Here is a 17,582-nt window from a genome sequence, read left to right on the forward strand (position 1 = left end):
GATCGATGAAAATTAAAACGGGACGCTGATTTACCGTATCGTTATTTTTGTGTCAGGTATTCTCTTTTTGCCGTTTCGGCGAATTATTTTCATTTCGAACTTTTTTAGTCTTATTGTTACGTCGATTCTTATATTTCAAGATCTAGTCTTGTACGTACGCTGGGGAGCGCTTTTATTTATTGATTCAACAAAGAATATCGTTGTAGGTGTCATACATGCGAGTAAAAGTAACGAAGTACGAGCAGTTTCACTGTAACATACTTCCTGATAATTTCTCGTTATTTATACCATAAGAAAGTATCAAAGAGGAACTCTTATCTCGAACGTGGATCTATTTGTCGATAATGCATGCGTGTAATACTCGAGTGTCGTTCATACAGCGTAAATATACGTGCACATACGTAAACCTTTTATGATTTTTGTATCAAAGGCAGACCTGCTATAATACTCACAAGTGAAATATAATTCTACGAAAGAAAATGGAGCAAAAGAGTTTCGTTGGCAATATATTCTTCCTTTTTCATCACAAGTTTCCTCTTTGTTGTGCTTCTGTTACATTATAATCCTGTTAGATTTACGCGCGCAAAATTTCACTTTGTTGCACTATATCTCATCATCGCCATCTGCCGAACACGTGTGAGAAACGCGGTTTACTTTGTCTCAAAGCGAGCAAACGTCTAATTTCACAAATTGGATTTTCATCAACAGCGAGAAGGGCATATGCGATGTAAAGGAGGCTGTAAGGGCGTCCTAGGGCTTACGGTGTTTGTCACGATGCCGGAAGTGGCGCCGAGCAGACACGTCAAGGGAGAATCAGAATCGCTATTGGGAAAACCATCACGAACATTTGTCCTTCGCGCCATCAAAATTCTATCTTCTGAGATATTTTTCGCGTTTCCGAGGTCATCGCCACTCTCCTTAACTTTGAAATTTGTATTAATTTGGAGAACCTTGCAAAAGTACGCAAATCTGCTACGATAGTCGGATAGAGAGTATCGGCAGAGATCTGTTCCTTTATAGTGAAACTCTCTCGGACAACTTAGATGCTACCAGATATCGATTCTCGCATCCAACCATTTCGTAATAAACGTTGATCATTCAAGAAATTTCTCAATTGTCATCCGTTAATTTCGCGCAACTTTTGCTTTATTTTAGCTACGTGGGAACCTATTAGTGCGCAAATGTTACCCCGAAAATGTTACTCCTCTGTGCCAAATATCGTTCACGTGTATAATCAAAGTTGCATAAAACCGCGTACAATTGCATCAGGAAATTTCCAATAATTTGCTCGTCTCGCAGGACGAAAACAGGCTCACGAAGGATCTCTCTGTCCTGGCTATCGAATGTACCGCAAGCACGTAGTTTCAAGTGTCCGTTCTCTAGAAAATTCGAAACAATTTATGGTCGATGGTCGAGTGAACGGTGCAACGGTCGAGTCGGAAAGATCAGAAAGACAAATCGTCATAGTTCGAACAGACCGGGAAGCAGAAACGCACTTCCATGATCATTTGTATCGTTGCTCGATCTGTTGCTGCTCAATGACCGACCAAGCTGTTGATTTTTCTTTTTCTGCGATGCTACTATACTCTACACTCTATGCTTTATACCGTTCTTTTGCCCGCTATTTACCTTGTACGCGAACATTTTATCGCTAGTGGATTGCAAAAATCCTTTTTTATCACGAATTTTACGTGACAATGCATAGGTCAAGGTGGACGTAAGACAAAGGAAGGTGTAGATAAATAAGACAGGGTGTATTTAAAAATAATAAGTTATTTATTACAGTTTATTTAATATGTATACAGGCTATTCGTATTATAGCAGCGATAGCTAGTGTTAAATTAACAATGACAGTTTCTATCGTAGTTAATATTATATTGGTTATTGGCCATGACGGAGGCGAATTTTGATAGCCCTGGTCGAGGTCGGTGGTCTGGATCTATAACAAATAATACTATATTAATATAGCAAAGAAATGTCGTAAATATCGATATCATTTGCAAGGCGATTCTTTTTGGGCATAGTAAAATTATGTTGATCAGTTTGTGGATATTATGTTGAAATTAGATAATAAAGTTATAGATTTACCCGTTTTAAGGGATTGTTCAGGCGCCGTTAATTCACTGGATATGTCGCCCTGAAGCAGGATGTTTAAATTTTAGATCATATATTGTACTGATAGGAAGTATTTTATCGATACAATTATGAGTTTATTTGATTAAAATATCTAACGTAGTGTCTACTCACCAAACGAATTAGTAGATCAGCCGTGAACAATGACAGTAATTTGTATAATAACAAAGGATAAGCCAAATATAGCAGAATGACTCATCGGCTAGCGGGAGGTTGTGTCTAATTATCAAAAGCGAAAGAAATATGAAAGATCCTAGTTTGTAGGACTTGTTGACAATCAATGTCAACAATTTTTTCGTTTGGTCCATAGAATGTTTTGAGTGGGCTGTATTTCTAAATAAATCTTATATATTTGTTTCAAGAAATGATAGCTTGTTTGTGAGCGGTATCTTTAGACAGGTTGTTGAAAACTGAATGTTAATTCGGATTTTATATTTTCAATAACTTCGCATGAGTATTTTAGTCAAATCTAGCACGAATCGAACAGGTGAAAACAATCTATACGGCGTTCGTGCTGAGGTGGTATGGTGATAGGTGGGTAAGAAACTACTCTTGGTGTTTTTAACGAACAATAGTTTATTTAGAACTAATCAACAATCAGAGTTAACAATTAACAATTAACAATTAACAATTACACTTAACAGACAACTGGTAACAACTAACAAATAACGATAGACACCGAGAGATCATTCGACGCGTTGCTATGCAAATAGTACCGAGGAGTTACACATTTAATGGCGTAAGACAGACTGCCTGTGCTTTTGTTTCGGATCGCGCAGATTCTTCCCTTCGTAGCCCATCAATATCCCTCACTAGCGTGCATTCATTAGATGTGCCGCCAGTGCTGGCACGTGTATGCTCTTCCGAGAATTCGGCGGAAAGAGTGTGAAGATATCGATGGTACATTGGGCACGTTGGTGTTGCGCTTTGGCGGCGTCGCGCTTTGCATCCGGAGCCGTTGAAAAGTTCCGTGGCCCGTGCCGCCACAGTGCTTGGCAGGTTTTTATTTTGTTTACCTAGTGGATCGGTATGATAGAGTTCGAGACATGTGGAAAGTACGGCTTCCAAGCAAGCAGGGGCTGATTCAGCGCATTAAAATAAGAAGAAAATTTCGTATAAACGTTTTCGAGTAGACGCTTGCTTTGTGTCACAGTACTTTCTTACCTATCTTTAGAAAAATTACTCGAATCGACCAGTTCCAGTTTCTACGGAAACGCGAATGCGTCGCGTCATAGATCGTCCATCCTGTTCGAACAGCTTACACGAATTTGTCGAAAATTTTGATCGTCACGTCAACTAACGTTTTATAAGTAAGAGATTTTAAACGTCCCCGTATTTAATAATCGAACGGATTCGGATCCGAAGAGCGTATTGGTCCGGAAATAAGGCCAGCACGATTTATCTATTTTCCAAGAAATCGTTCATCTGTGTAATGTTTAGCATCGCAAAATAAGCTATAAGCGGAACGTATGGTCATTAGGCATATTATGTTATATAAAATTTTCTTCTTATTTCAGTATTCAGAATCAACCTCTGCCATATTTTCCACCTGTTCTGATTCACCTTGTATAATATATAAGAATGATAATTGCAAATATATTTGTATAATAGCTCTATGATAAGCGCTTAATAATACATACAGTGAACTTGTACAGAGTAACGTTTGCTGACTGTCGGAGGCACATTGTTGCTGTCTATGCAAAGACAAGTGCCCATTTCTTGTCGAAGAACTCCAGTCAATTCTAGCGTTTCACCCACATAAGTTTTCAACGCTGAAACCTGAAAATATATAGTCGTTATTTTTTAGCTTTGCCTCTATTTGATCTTCATCTTATCTGCTTACGCGCTTAATAATAGAACTAGGTTTGGTCTACGTAAAAAGTAACTTCTTTTTATTAAGACTCATATTTATTAAGATTTAATAAGATACAATTTATTAAGATACATGTAACGACAGGCAGGAAGTAGTAACATTTTACGTGAATTTGCATGGATCGAATGTGCTGATGTGCTTACGAATAAGAGAGTATTGATCGATAATTATTAAAGCCAATTGTTTGTGACATGGAAATAAGCAAAAGTCATTTTTAAGTTTAAAGATCTTTAGTTTAGTATTGAAATGTGTTTAATGTATTTTAGCAAAAGTAGATAAAATAGGAATATTAAAAAATTGTGTTTTGAAGACAAAATTTGACAAAAATGATGCATATACAAATGCTATCTGTGGTCATTAATATATTTTTTCGTTATCGACAGAACATTTTCCCTTGATTTTATTGACATATTGGATTAATCACTTCTTTAAGTTACTCCTTGTTGAAACAACATCAAAATCGTATATTGTTTCATGCTAAAAAATCTACTAAATCCATTGACAGTGAAACGATATTTCGTATACGGTTCTTACAAGAATTATTATTATTTAAGACTTAGGAAAACGTATATACAGTAGCCACGCACACTGTGCGTATTTCTGGCGCGCGTTTCCGTTCAGTGACAGTACTTCGGCGGACTGGATTGCCGGAGCGAAAGGGTTAAAAAAATACGATAAAATCACATGTAGCTCTCTATTTGTCTAGTCGCTTTTGTAGCAGTATCACTATGTCCTCTGACATACTTGAGGTTTCTTACAATTCACAAATTAAATGAACAACTGTGCAAGCGAAATCGCTGCTGTAGAATCCCCGCTTCTGTAGAATCAGTCGTATGGATTTCAAAATTTAGTGTGTCGCCGGGATTAGCGTTATCCAAAGTACGCCACAGGAATAGAACATAAAGATATTTCTCAAAATTTGTTATTGCTGGTATGATATTGCTGAAATACAAGGCTGCTTAATGTCGTCAAAACATTCAGTTCTTTTTTGGTCAGTCACTTTTCGCGTGTGTCACGACCGGCATACTTCAAATCCGACGGACTGACGATAGAGATAAAGATGTGGCGGCACTCGGCGACAATGTATATCGCTGAAATGCCTAATGAACCATCAACATCCCAACGGTCCTTCCACCGAAGGTTCTAGAAGAAAGAGCACGTGGCAACGATCGCGGGCGCCTAGCAAATGCATGGACGGTGGGGATGTTGAGGGATGACAAAAGAAAGTAATCGGATCCGATCGAAAGTAAAATCATAAGAGTCAGTCTTAGAAAGTCACGCCTAGAGTTCGGAAGTAGATTGTAAAGTGTATTGATGTTAGAAAAAAAAATAAAGTTTTCTTTTTTATTTTTTTACCTCAAATTCCTTTTTTATTTTGTTATTTTACGTGACACGTGCTTTGTATTGCTCTGTCGAATTTGAAAGTTTCTATTACGAAAGCGGATGGTGCGAAAGACGCAAGTTTCTAGTATTTTAGAGATGTCTGAACGTCAGCTGCGTGATTATGTAACAAAAAATGGAGATATCCATTGAAATATTTTAACACGCAAGAGATTTCATGTTAAGACAATACACGCAAAGTAAATACACACGAATATAATAGTATATCCCTTTAGATGTCATTCGATTTTTGTGTCATTCATTTTTTCCCCGATATATTTGAGCGATTCGAGATAAACAGGATACACTTCTAAACAATTCCTCTCAAAAGTGGCAGGAATTAATATTTTTTCTACTGAAAACAAATAACTCTGGAAATATTGAAAATGTAAAAGAATAGGAAGCTTAAAATCCGTTCACTTGTCGATGCAATGAGCAGAACAATACATATTTGCGATAATAAGAAGAATATCTCTAATGATACTGTAGTATCGGGGAGAAGGGCCCAAGAAACGTCGAGCTAACTACAGACAATGTCGCGAGAGCCGAGGCGCTGTCGGCTCCATCAATGCATTACCGGGTCCTTCAAGTAAATAGCCTTGCCGAAAATACCTACGTGACTCTGGCTACGAGCGTCTGCAGAACACGCGTGCGGTGGGCCTAGCAAAAGACAATAGAGTGCTACAACGGCCAGAGAGTCAGTCGAGAAGCAGGGTGCGAGTTGAGCGGACACGGAGTGTGAGTCGGCGTGCGACGATATTGTAATCGGTCCTTTTGTTATTGAATATCACTTATTAAAATACACTAAACTTTGAACTCTACCATCATCACTTGTCCTTACTCTAAGAAACCATCAGTTACTACAATACTTTTAATACATCAAAAGGCAAATATTATAAAAAGATTCGACGCGCTCTTTGAATACAGCTACTATCAAGATGTATAAACATCAGTACACATAATTAGCCTAGATCGTGTCGAAGTAGTAAGTACGTATGTACTTTTGACGAATTTTTAAATTCAAAATTCTTTTGAAATCACTTTTAAAATACAGTTATTCTTAGAATATGATTTAAAATATAATCTTCTTTTTACTTTTTGCGTAATTTATTACGTAAATCATTACTAAAGAAAGTTACTTTCCAGTTGTGTTATAAAGTAATCCACTTTGTATATAGGTATGTAATAAATTGCCAGAAACTTTGATGAGAACGAACTTTTTATTAAAAAAAGTGACATCTTTCATGTATGATTTTCTCTTCAATCTAATATTTGCTTGGTAGTAGTATATGAAATATTTTTGAGCTAAAAGTAAGTAATAAATATTTGGTAGGTTTATATGCGGAATGCATAAATAATTGTTATGAGTATGGAAAGTATTACATTTTTCTGTCTAAATCGTTTCGGTTCAATTTGGAAAATCTTATTCTGCGTGTGCAATTAATACCAGCAGCATGTCAACTCTAAAGTTTCATATCACGAAAAGAGTTTATGCAAAAGACGAATAAGAGTTAAGTTTGACATCGAGTAAAGAAAACCCAATTTGAAATTGATCTAACAGTATTTTTCTAAATTATTTCTAGGTATTGTTCAATTTGTTCTTTTCTCAATATTGTTGGATTTAATTAACGCAGCGTCATATTTACGCTAATATCTGCTTGTTAAGCATAATTTTAATATATAATAACATGATCTATAACTCTTTACAATTTATATTTTATCGTGGCATATGTTTTAGAATATTCTCCGGCTTCTTGTAATTTTTATTCATACCTATTCCACGTGTATCATGTTCTCTTTATTAATTTGAAACGTTTTACACGCACAGGTGTACGCGAGTACTATCAATTACACGTACATACAGAACTTCCTCAAGCTAATATTATCAACTCTAGAGCTATTAATAAATGTTCTTAAAGGGGATACTTCTTCACGACATGTAGTTTAATAGTTTATTAACACATTGACTGCCACGCGTGTTTTCAAAAAAATCTGCGTCAGGCCACGCGTACAGCAGTACCAAGCGTTCTCTGCTAGGTGCTCCCATCGATATTTTAGTAATGCGAATCGCTCAAGTGGTGGTCTCAAGAATGATCTTTCGTTTCGCTTGTTCGCTACATTAAAACCGCTCGCTGTTGTCGAATATAACGAAGGAAAGTGTGGTATAGATTATTCCGATCAAATGGTTTCTTATGCCACCACAATTAGAAAAGGAATCAAATGGTACAGAAAACTTGGCATTCAATTCCTTCTGGGCATTTCTGTTGTAAACGCTTTGACGGTTTACAAAATTGCAACAAGGAAAAATATAAATATTGGAATATTGTTATTCTATAAATTTATTATTATTATGTTATTTTTATTTATTATTATATTATTTTATTGTTATTATTATTATTTATTATTATATACTGTTATTTTATAAATTCAGAAAGATAGTTATATCCACTGTATATACTACGTACATATATGTATAAAATATATGATTTTTTAGGAATATCTCTCTACTTTAAACTGCTACTAGCAAAGATACTTTGCAAGTAGCATTCTTATATGTTGGATTACAAGCTATTTCAATTAGCCTTGTAGTGAATATACTGTACAATATTTGTAATTTTAGCGAATGTCGTGATATTGTTCTGTAGGAGTACCAAAACATAGTTATCTTCTATTAGCAAATAAAATTCTATTTTTGATGAAATTTAGTAAAAAATATTAAAGTATCCGAGGAACAATTTCTTTTGCCTGCAAAAGTCACTTTGAGCAGGTGAAATCGCATCCTCAAGATTTTGATTAACTTGTGATGATCCGAGATACAGTAAAACTTTGCATCGCTCTATTGAAAAATATTTGTGCGCTAGGAATAAATCTCGAGTAAATAATGAGTTTACTATTTTAAAGATAAAACGTGTAACAGGCATTACATGTAAGAAATACAATGCGGGCAAAATAACAGCTCACTTAACATTTCTGTTAATTTCTAAATACATAGGATTTTTCACCAGATATTAGCGCTTTTATTGGAACAAACAAATGAAAATGAACAATTCCGTGTAACATATTTCGGAGCCATATTGATCTGATATGTCAAACATATACATTGATATTTCGAAAATTAAAAATTATTTTCTGGAGTTGACATGTTGTTTTTCAGGTAAGTAAAATGTTTTTTAATGTATACTATATCTAATTTATTAAGTGTAATTACCAGTTATTTGCCCCACTTTTATAATTTCCTTTGTACATTATATACATTATAATCTAAAACGTATTTGTTCAACGTATTTGTCGTCCAATACCGATGATTTAGTCATAGACCGAATTTCTTTTACCTGTAAGTTCAATATTTTGGCAACTGAGACTAAATTAGAAGGTGTCCGTTTAATTTTTCTTCTACCTTTTCCCATAGAAAAATGTTTGAAAGTCCAAAACAGAAAAGAGAGAAATGGTCAGAGGAGAACATGAATGGGGCTTCGAAGCTACTCTTCAAAAATAAAATGGCCCAAAGACAGGTCACTGAAGCTTTCAATGTTTCAAAAACGACGTATGTGAAGTCTGGGCACACGTCGAATGCGCAGATCAAGAAAATATTAAGTATTTTCCATACGATATACATAAAAATCAAATTTGAATAAGAATATGTATACTGACATCTAGAGGACTTTTTAAAACATTATTAACCATTTAGAGCAAAAGATCAAATAATTAAATAATTGATCGGTACTGGACGACAATTTTTCGTTTCCTACAAATTCCGACATTACTATTCTTGCACATTGTCAATTCGTCAATTCGTATTATTGAATTTCATAAAATTAATTTTCCTACATTTATCAAGTTCCATTTGTGCTATAAAGTCACTTTGTAAATTTTCATTTTTACCAACTCTAGCACAAGGTACTGTGCGACTCTCCCCTGCATCTTATTTTGTATGTGATTCGAAATCCAAATTATTCGATATTTTTCATACCAAACTACGATAAAGATTCTTAACAACTTCTGCAAGATTACCTATACTAGCATTTATGACGTTCCTGTCTCACAAGATCAATAACCAAGCCTTTTCCTCGATTCTTTTTCTCTGATGAAACGTTAAATAGTTTTCTTCCTTCTTTCTGTCCGGGTGAATTTTATCTTTTTCGTAGGTCATTGATATCTGGTCGCTTTTTTAAATTACTTTTTCCGTAGTTTTCATGTCGCAATAAAGAGATTAAAAAATGCTGGATCAAAATTCTTAATGCTTTTCTCACCCACTCCGTACTGTTCATCTTTCTGTTCATGTTCAAAATAGCGAATAGAGGTACATATAGAGGCGAATACTTCTGTGTTTAGTCTATTGACACCCCCTCCCTCTCGCCCCTTGATAAGGTTGACTCGTGTTAGATTACAATATCAGTTTGCCTAACAATCAGAACTACATGGAATTTTGGGGATATACAGGCTGAGTCTTCAACAGCAAACCACCTGAATAATTCTTTCAATTTTTTGAGACGCAGGGAAATGTTTGAAACAAAAGTTGTTTGGTTTCGAGGAAGCTATTACGCGATGGAAAAAGTTTTTCTCAGATGGACGCGTTTACGAGTTTTAAAGAACACTTTAATAGGCTTCGTTTTTTTTAAGTGTAGCCGTGTAGTTTTGAATACCTATTTGTCCCATTGTTGCTCTTTTGAAGACGGATTTAAATATCGCGATCATTTAAGGTCACTCAAGGTCATAAAACGTAGTAAAATAGTCCAATCGAACGTAATGTTTCAATATTCCGAAACAAAGGAAAATGGATTTACCATTTTCAAGATAAGCGGCCCGTTTATAAAACACCATTAAACTAGGAGACGCAATCAATTGGAGAAAAGATAAATTTTCTGTGACTACTTATCGTACTCGAATTCGACTCTACATCTTCGTTACTTTGTCGAAATTGCTATATACAATAATTATTAATTATGAATAACGAAAGAAATCCTTAACCGAAAAATACTTCGTTATTCAGTATTCGTTGTTTAATATAATTATAAAACACCAATCAATAATAACACAGGTACTTCACAGTGAGATATTTGAATTATTCATCTAATATAAAGAATAAGAATTTTGGAACAAAAATTAAACGGTTAGTACAAACATTCGATAATTGCACGAAAATGTCCTCTACGTAGTTACACAGCCGTCGTGTCCACTTTGAGAAGGGCAGATTTCCCTGAGGTATTGCGGAAGTTTGGCAGTCCATTGCGATCGAGCAGTGTAACATGATACAATATTATCAGTTATCGCTAAGACAATGTATCCGAGTAATCATACAAAACTGAAAATTGCCTTCTTTTAGGCTTTTTAAAATTAAATTTCCACTAACGCATTTGTAAGATTTCCCCGACTAAAATAAGATCAAACATGATATAATATGAATAATATTTAATTATCAATTATTAAGTAAGCAAATATGTTCCAAATTTTATCGTGTTTGGTGTCATTTTAACCAGTAAAACGCAAGAAACATATTAGCAAAAATTTCATTGATCAAAAATCCCAAATAAGAATCTTTCAACTTATCGCCAGCCTTTAACGAGGCTCTCTTTCTCTTTCATTCGCGTTGTCAATTTTGAGGAATAGAGTCTCCATAATTGTAACGTTTCAGTCCCGATTTTTGTGCAATTATCGAATGTAATTATTAAAATTGTATACACGACATATTACAAACATTGAATCGAATTTTCTTCTGCAAAACGTTATCGAACACGAAAAAACGAACACGAATGATCGAATCGAAAATTACTAAACGATCGGCTGTTGGATAAGTGTTTACTAAGAATCTGACTAAGTACACTCTCTTAAATGCAAATGACTCATTGAACTTTTTGATATTAACTTTTTAATGAACGGCAATCCTCGAATAAAATCTTACTCAAACTGATAACATTAACAAAATATTTAAAAAATGTCAAAATCGGCGGTATCTCCTTTTTTTGTAAATATTTACCGGCTATTGAATCCATTGATTCTCGATTGCCTTATCTGTTTGCTTGTGTATATCTTTTATATATACATAGATGGATACACAAATAAGTTTCGTCTATGGCGAGATCAATTTAGCCACCTGAGTAACCAGCTATCTTTCGAATCAACAGATACAATACCGATACAATGATACGACATGCGATGTACATACTCGAAACGTTACAGATTGAATCAATGAATTAATGAATTAATGAAGAGTAGCTGCTAATCATTGGTAGGATACACGCTTGTTAAAGATCGAAAATGTCCCTGAATTAATTAGCTTTGAAATTAAAAGGTTAGGTATGTGGGAGATTTTGCGTTTGAGGAAAATTATTCGAAGATAGCAATATGGTTGATGATACGGAAGTGTAGGGGTAATAGGGTGAATGCAACGAGCAATGTATAATAAAAAATTGATAATTGGTAATAATGTATAAATAATTCGTAACGATTAAGAATAGAAGCAGATAGTAATATTTAATTAGAACCCATGTTTTTTGTTTCAACTTCCAATTTATGTTCCTTTGATAGCAAAAACTAAAATAGAATTGATTATAATAAATTTTGAATATAGAGATTGAAAATTGAAATGGTTTATCAATTGGGCTGATTTCAAACTAATCTCGTAAAAAAGTTGTAAAGAGGGGAAATATAGCTTTAAGAAATACGCAATTAGTCGAGTGTGTACGGTACGTGCCAATAACAAGACAAGCTTTTGACTTTTGGAGAAGTCGACTGTAACAAAAATATATTATATTATATTATATATTATAGCTATAATTTTAGCAGATACTGTTTATCTATTTCGTTTTGCGTGTATTAACGTCCTCATGGTGTATCGTATAGTAATTAATGCATCAGATTATATACATATTGGTGTTTGTAGGTAACACGTTATACAGAGTGGAGAAGCAGCATCAAATTGTCACGATTGCAAAATAAAATGAGTGAACGGCTGGTGAACGAGCAAAATACTCGTACAATAACAAGTGAATGTAAAGGGAGCTCTAAATTCCAAGAAATTCCATTTTATCAGCCGAACAAAATGTATAATCTGATAATGTTTTGAGGATAGTAAGTTAGGCAGGCGAAAAAAACAGGTGTTAACGATCAAGTATAACAGATACACAGTAGTAAATATTCAACAATTTTTCTACCGTAATGTATTTATACACAAATCTGCGTACTTTGTATCAAAGTTTCTGTTGAAAATGACAACGTGAGTTCGTGCTCGCCATCCATATGCAGATGCGTTAGTGATAAGAAATAGTAACTAGAGGATGATGCTAGTTACAATCGATAGATTTAATCGATAGGCTTAAGATGCTTTTTTGTTTTTATCCCTAGTTTTTGTAAGCGTGTGCAATAAAGGCTTTTTTTGGCTCAGAACGGTGTAATAGATTTATCCATTCAATAAAATAATAACTACTCTGATCTTACATCTGAGTATAGAAATAACAACAGTTTCGATACACATATTTTTATGTACAGCATGTATAAAAAGTGTCAGGGCGTATAAGTGTCCACTAGCGTGATTTCGGAGGATCGGAGCCTCTGGATCTATTGATTCATGCAAAATTTTGTAAAAATTGACGTTTGCTGGCACCGTATGCTACTTAGTACGAGGATCAAATGGAACTTTACTGGGAAAGTATATTTGGATACCATGATGTGCAAGATATTATTCTTGTATATGTAGGATTTGTATACATTTTAATCAATTTACTTTTTTTAATCAATTTAATCCTCATTTTATCAATAAATCCAATTATTTTGCCATCTATCTCTATTACCGACTATCGAATTGTTCGTTGTTCCAAAAATGTGTTGCGCGCAATACTGGGCACTATTAAATAAATTTTCATTTAAATAATTGTTTAAATGTTAAAAGACAGAAATAAATTATTTGCAATTTCAACAAGTTTAAATATATTATTTAAAATAATGAAATTAATTGTTATTTACAAATTTTATTTTCTATTATTCTAAAAGAAAGCTAATAAAATCAGAATCTTTGTTTGAAAGTCTTTTTTCACACAGTAGATAATTCTGTAATAATGTGAAATCACACTGATTGCTCCATTCTCTTTATCACGGGCTATCCCACCTGCTAACGAAAACTTGTTGTTTTCTCGTTAATGTCACATTGCTTACTTTCTACCTGACTGCGAAATATAAACTTGTTGCGAATAATCTCGATGTAAGACCCAATGGAATTTCAACGTCATTTCTCCAGAAAACGGTTCAATTGCGACTCATAGCTTATTTTGAAAAGTTGGCAAGGTGGTCCTCGCGATGAGTAGACGTTTGTAAAACTGTATCATCTAGAGTTGTAGAATTAAGGTGGTCCGGTCAAATAAGTGTATTTTTTATATACTCTGTACATATACAGGCTTTTCCAGAATAATTCCATACCGCCAGACAGGATAAGACGTCAAACAAGAAAAAAAAACATTTTTCTTTTCTTCAGCTTATTTTTGCGCGTAAACTTTTTGTATTTAAAGCTAAAGTTTGAAATAGTTGTCGATACTCTGTCACACTGAACGTATTTCATTGTAAGCTAGCTCAAGCAGAAACAAAGCCTTATACAAGAAAACTTCATCCTCTTCCTTTGACTTACTTTTGCATACAGAAAAATCTGCAGTCTAAGTGTGCTATCCTGAGATTCCTTGATTATACATATCTTTTCTAAATTTTTCGTTTCTGTTAACAAAACTACCATAAATGATAAAGTGCAGGTATTTCTAAAGGGAAAAAATGTAAGGAAACTAAAATTAACGCCCAAACACCCAAAATTTCAACATTAACCCGCCATATATATATTGTTAAATATGTAAATTCGCACGTTCGTGGGGAGACGCGATCTCGAGGAAGTGCGCCAACGGGAGTCGTAAATTCCCGTTACGATTGACTAATCGACGCCACGAATCGTTCAATCCCTTATTTCTTTTGGGATAATAAGGGTAGTTAACTTGAAGAGAACGCTGCTATTAACAGGTTATTATATATGTCGGAGATGAAAGGAAAACCGGAGCCTTCCCTCTGCAATTTTGAGGAAGCCTTCTAATGCTTTAGCCTAGATTTTATCATAACTGTAATTAAGCAATTGTCATTTGTAATTGTTTGACATTTGTGAAAGCGAAAGTGGGTTCGAGGTGACAACTGGTCGCCGAACGTAGCCACGGTCACGGGATAAACGTTTTGCCTGACGAAGGTGTGGATCGGTTGTATTGTTCTGCCTAGAAATCACATAGAATTGTACTTTAGAGATGCTGATATAATGGAACACACGTTGTATTAGGAATCAATCTCCAGACAGAAACAGGTCGTCCCATATAACGTAATACGTTATAACGTCATCCCATATAACGTAATAAGTTATAACGTTATACCGTCATACCATATAACGTATTACGTTATAACGTTATAACGTTATAACATATAACGTAATACGTTATGAAGTTATATCATGTAAAGTAATACGTTATAACGTTATACCATATATCGTTACATATGTCACGACCGGCATACTTCAGATCCGACGGACTGACGATAGAGATAAAGCACTCGGCGACAATGTATATCGCTGAAGTGCCTAATGAACCATCAACATCCCAACGGTCCTTCCACCGAAGGTTCTAGAAGAAAGAGCACGTGGCAACGATCGCGGACGCCAAGCAAATGCATGGACGGTGCGGATGTTGAGGGATGACAAAAGAAAGTAATCGGATCCGATCGAAAGTAAAATCATAAGAGTCAGTCTTAGAAAGTCACGCCTAGAGTTCGGAAGTAGATTGTAAAGTGTATTGATGTTAGAAAAAAAATAAAGTTTTCTTTTTTTATTTTTTACCTCAAATTCCTTTTTTATTTTGTTATTTTACGTGACACATACATCGACACTCTGTGTTACCACAGATTTTATACGAAATAGTGAAATTGGAAATCGAATACTGTATTCAGAGTTAAAATATAATGCTATATGGAAATGAAATAGCACTTCAAAGACTTGATAGATTTCGTTAATAAAATAAAGCAAAATAAATCTTTAATTCACTCACTACGAATTTATGGCATTGATTAAAATCAATGAAGGTAGAGTTACTTCCGATTAAGGGTACAACTGTTATAAATTAAGAGCATAATTACATTGAATTAATGGGAAAATGTTGTTATAAATTATTGTTATAACTGTTAAGAATTAATGATGTAATTGTTTTAGATTAATGGCTTAAATGTTATAAATTAATGGCTTAAATGTATAAAATAATAGTTCAAATATTGTAAATTAATGGCTAAGATGTTGTAAATTAATAGCCTAAATGTTATAAATTAATAACTTAAATGTATAAAATAACAGTTCAAATGTTGTAAATTAATGACTTAGATGTTGTAAATTAATAACTTAAATGTTATAAATTAATAGCACAAATGTTGTTGAGAATTGTGGATCTTTGAAGTCGAAATAATGTTATAAGAACACTAAATTTATACTGAGGATTAATTTTAAAATAGTAATATATTTATTTCATGGACGATTTCTTATATATTCATCGATACACACTTGCACGCGTCTCAGCACTTTCTTCTATACCCGACTGTTAACCGACTGGACAGTTTACATTCATCTGTTTTCGAGACGCCACGCACACACATACATCCACACGCTGATGTTCACATACAAGTATCTCTACTACACATTTAACCCAGTCCAACACAGAAAATTATACATATCTCAACAAATGTTATAAATTAATAGTTTAGACGTTATAAATTAATTGCTTATATGTTATATATTAATGGCTTAAATGTTATAAATTAATAGTTTAAATATTATAAATTAATTTCTCAAGTATTGTAAATTAATGGCTTAGACGTTATAAATTACTAGTTACAATGTTGTTATTTGATATTTTTTTTATTTACCTTATATTTAAATTCTTCTTGGATGTTCACTGTCCGGAATTTCAGGCACGAAAGAGCTCGCGCGCGACTTCCGCGTTCCTTATATATCTTGACAAGGTGTCGAGATGTCAATCAAACGTTAACGATCTCTTGACATAGCAACGGAGGGGTTTTCCATTGTAACAAAATCAAATTGAACAATTTCTTAATTTTTATCGTAAATTGGCGCCTTCGACGATTTAATACGGTATCCATTTTTATCATTTTAATAGTTTCTACAAACTAAGACTAAATTCACACCTCCTTGATACTAGTTTTCGACTATCAATTAGTTTGAACAAAAAGGGAAAAGAGTCTAACGGCAGTCGATGACGTTACTGTGAAATATGTTATGGTATTTAAATAATCAGCCGGATAAAATTCATATTAATCATTATATTATATTATCGATATTCGTTCATTTACTCGTGCTAATTACAAAATAAAATGTTCTCTTTTCTTGAATAACACCTACATCACCGTCTGCGATATTTAAATTTCTTATTTAATGCTTATTTAAAAGTCAGGTACCTTTTTAATTCCTCTCAAGTTAAACGCGTAAATTTACTCGTTATAGTTGTAACATAAAATGGCTATTTTCTTCAATACCACTTGCATCGCTGTACGTGATACAAATATTAATTATGTATCGAATAATATGTACCAATTGGCTGTAATCGCGGTTAGGTATTTCTTCGTTTGATCTATCAAGATATCTATTAGGCTATTAGCGAAACACTTATTGATTCCTCAAAGATGTATCTTAACTTAAATCTTAAAGATTAACTAAATGATTATATTTGATTAGTATTCGACAGTGTCTATCATATTCAGCCATCTTCTTTTATAATTGATACTGCTCGGATCAATTATTTTATAATAAATTGCAGATTATGCCACGGTATATTATAAGATATTTGTCTATAGCTCTTTTTTTCTAATTCATTGATTTTATTATTAGTCTCGTTGGTTTTTCCTGCGAGTATCTGCTGTACGTACATTGGAAATACATAATGGATACGTACATTATATATATATTTTAAAATATAAAAATAAAAAATTAACAATACTATTATAAATATTGCTATTATAATTAATTAATAATAATTTAATTAGGTAATTAAATTAAAATAATTTATAAATATTTAACGTAATAAAATAAAATTTTTTAATAAAATTGATAAAAATTGAATTATCTTGTATATAAGTATATATTAATATATAATTATTAATTTTAAATATATTAATTTTAAAATCTTTA

At 33.5% G+C, this 17,582-nt stretch overlaps 1 long non-coding RNA gene across 1 annotated transcript; it reads right to left on the reverse strand.

Annotated features, from left to right (window-relative positions):
• Positions 1 to 3,108: 3,108 nt before the first annotated feature.
• On the reverse strand, positions 3,109 to 16,436 carry LOC117240914. Its single transcript, XR_004494821.1, has 3 exons — positions 16,304 to 16,436; positions 3,774 to 3,905; positions 3,109 to 3,149 (listed from the first exon to the last, which is right to left on the reverse strand). It is a non-coding gene; the product is annotated as an uncharacterized LOC117240914 (long non-coding RNA).
• Between the last annotated feature and the right edge of the window lie 1,146 nt (positions 16,437 to 17,582).

Source organism: Bombus vosnesenskii, unplaced genomic scaffold, assembly GCF_011952255.1.
Source record: "Bombus vosnesenskii isolate JDL3184/JDL3185 unplaced genomic scaffold, Bvos_JDL3184-5_v1.1 scf7180000015072, whole genome shotgun sequence".
Taxonomy (NCBI): Eukaryota; Metazoa; Arthropoda; class Insecta; order Hymenoptera; family Apidae; genus Bombus; species Bombus vosnesenskii.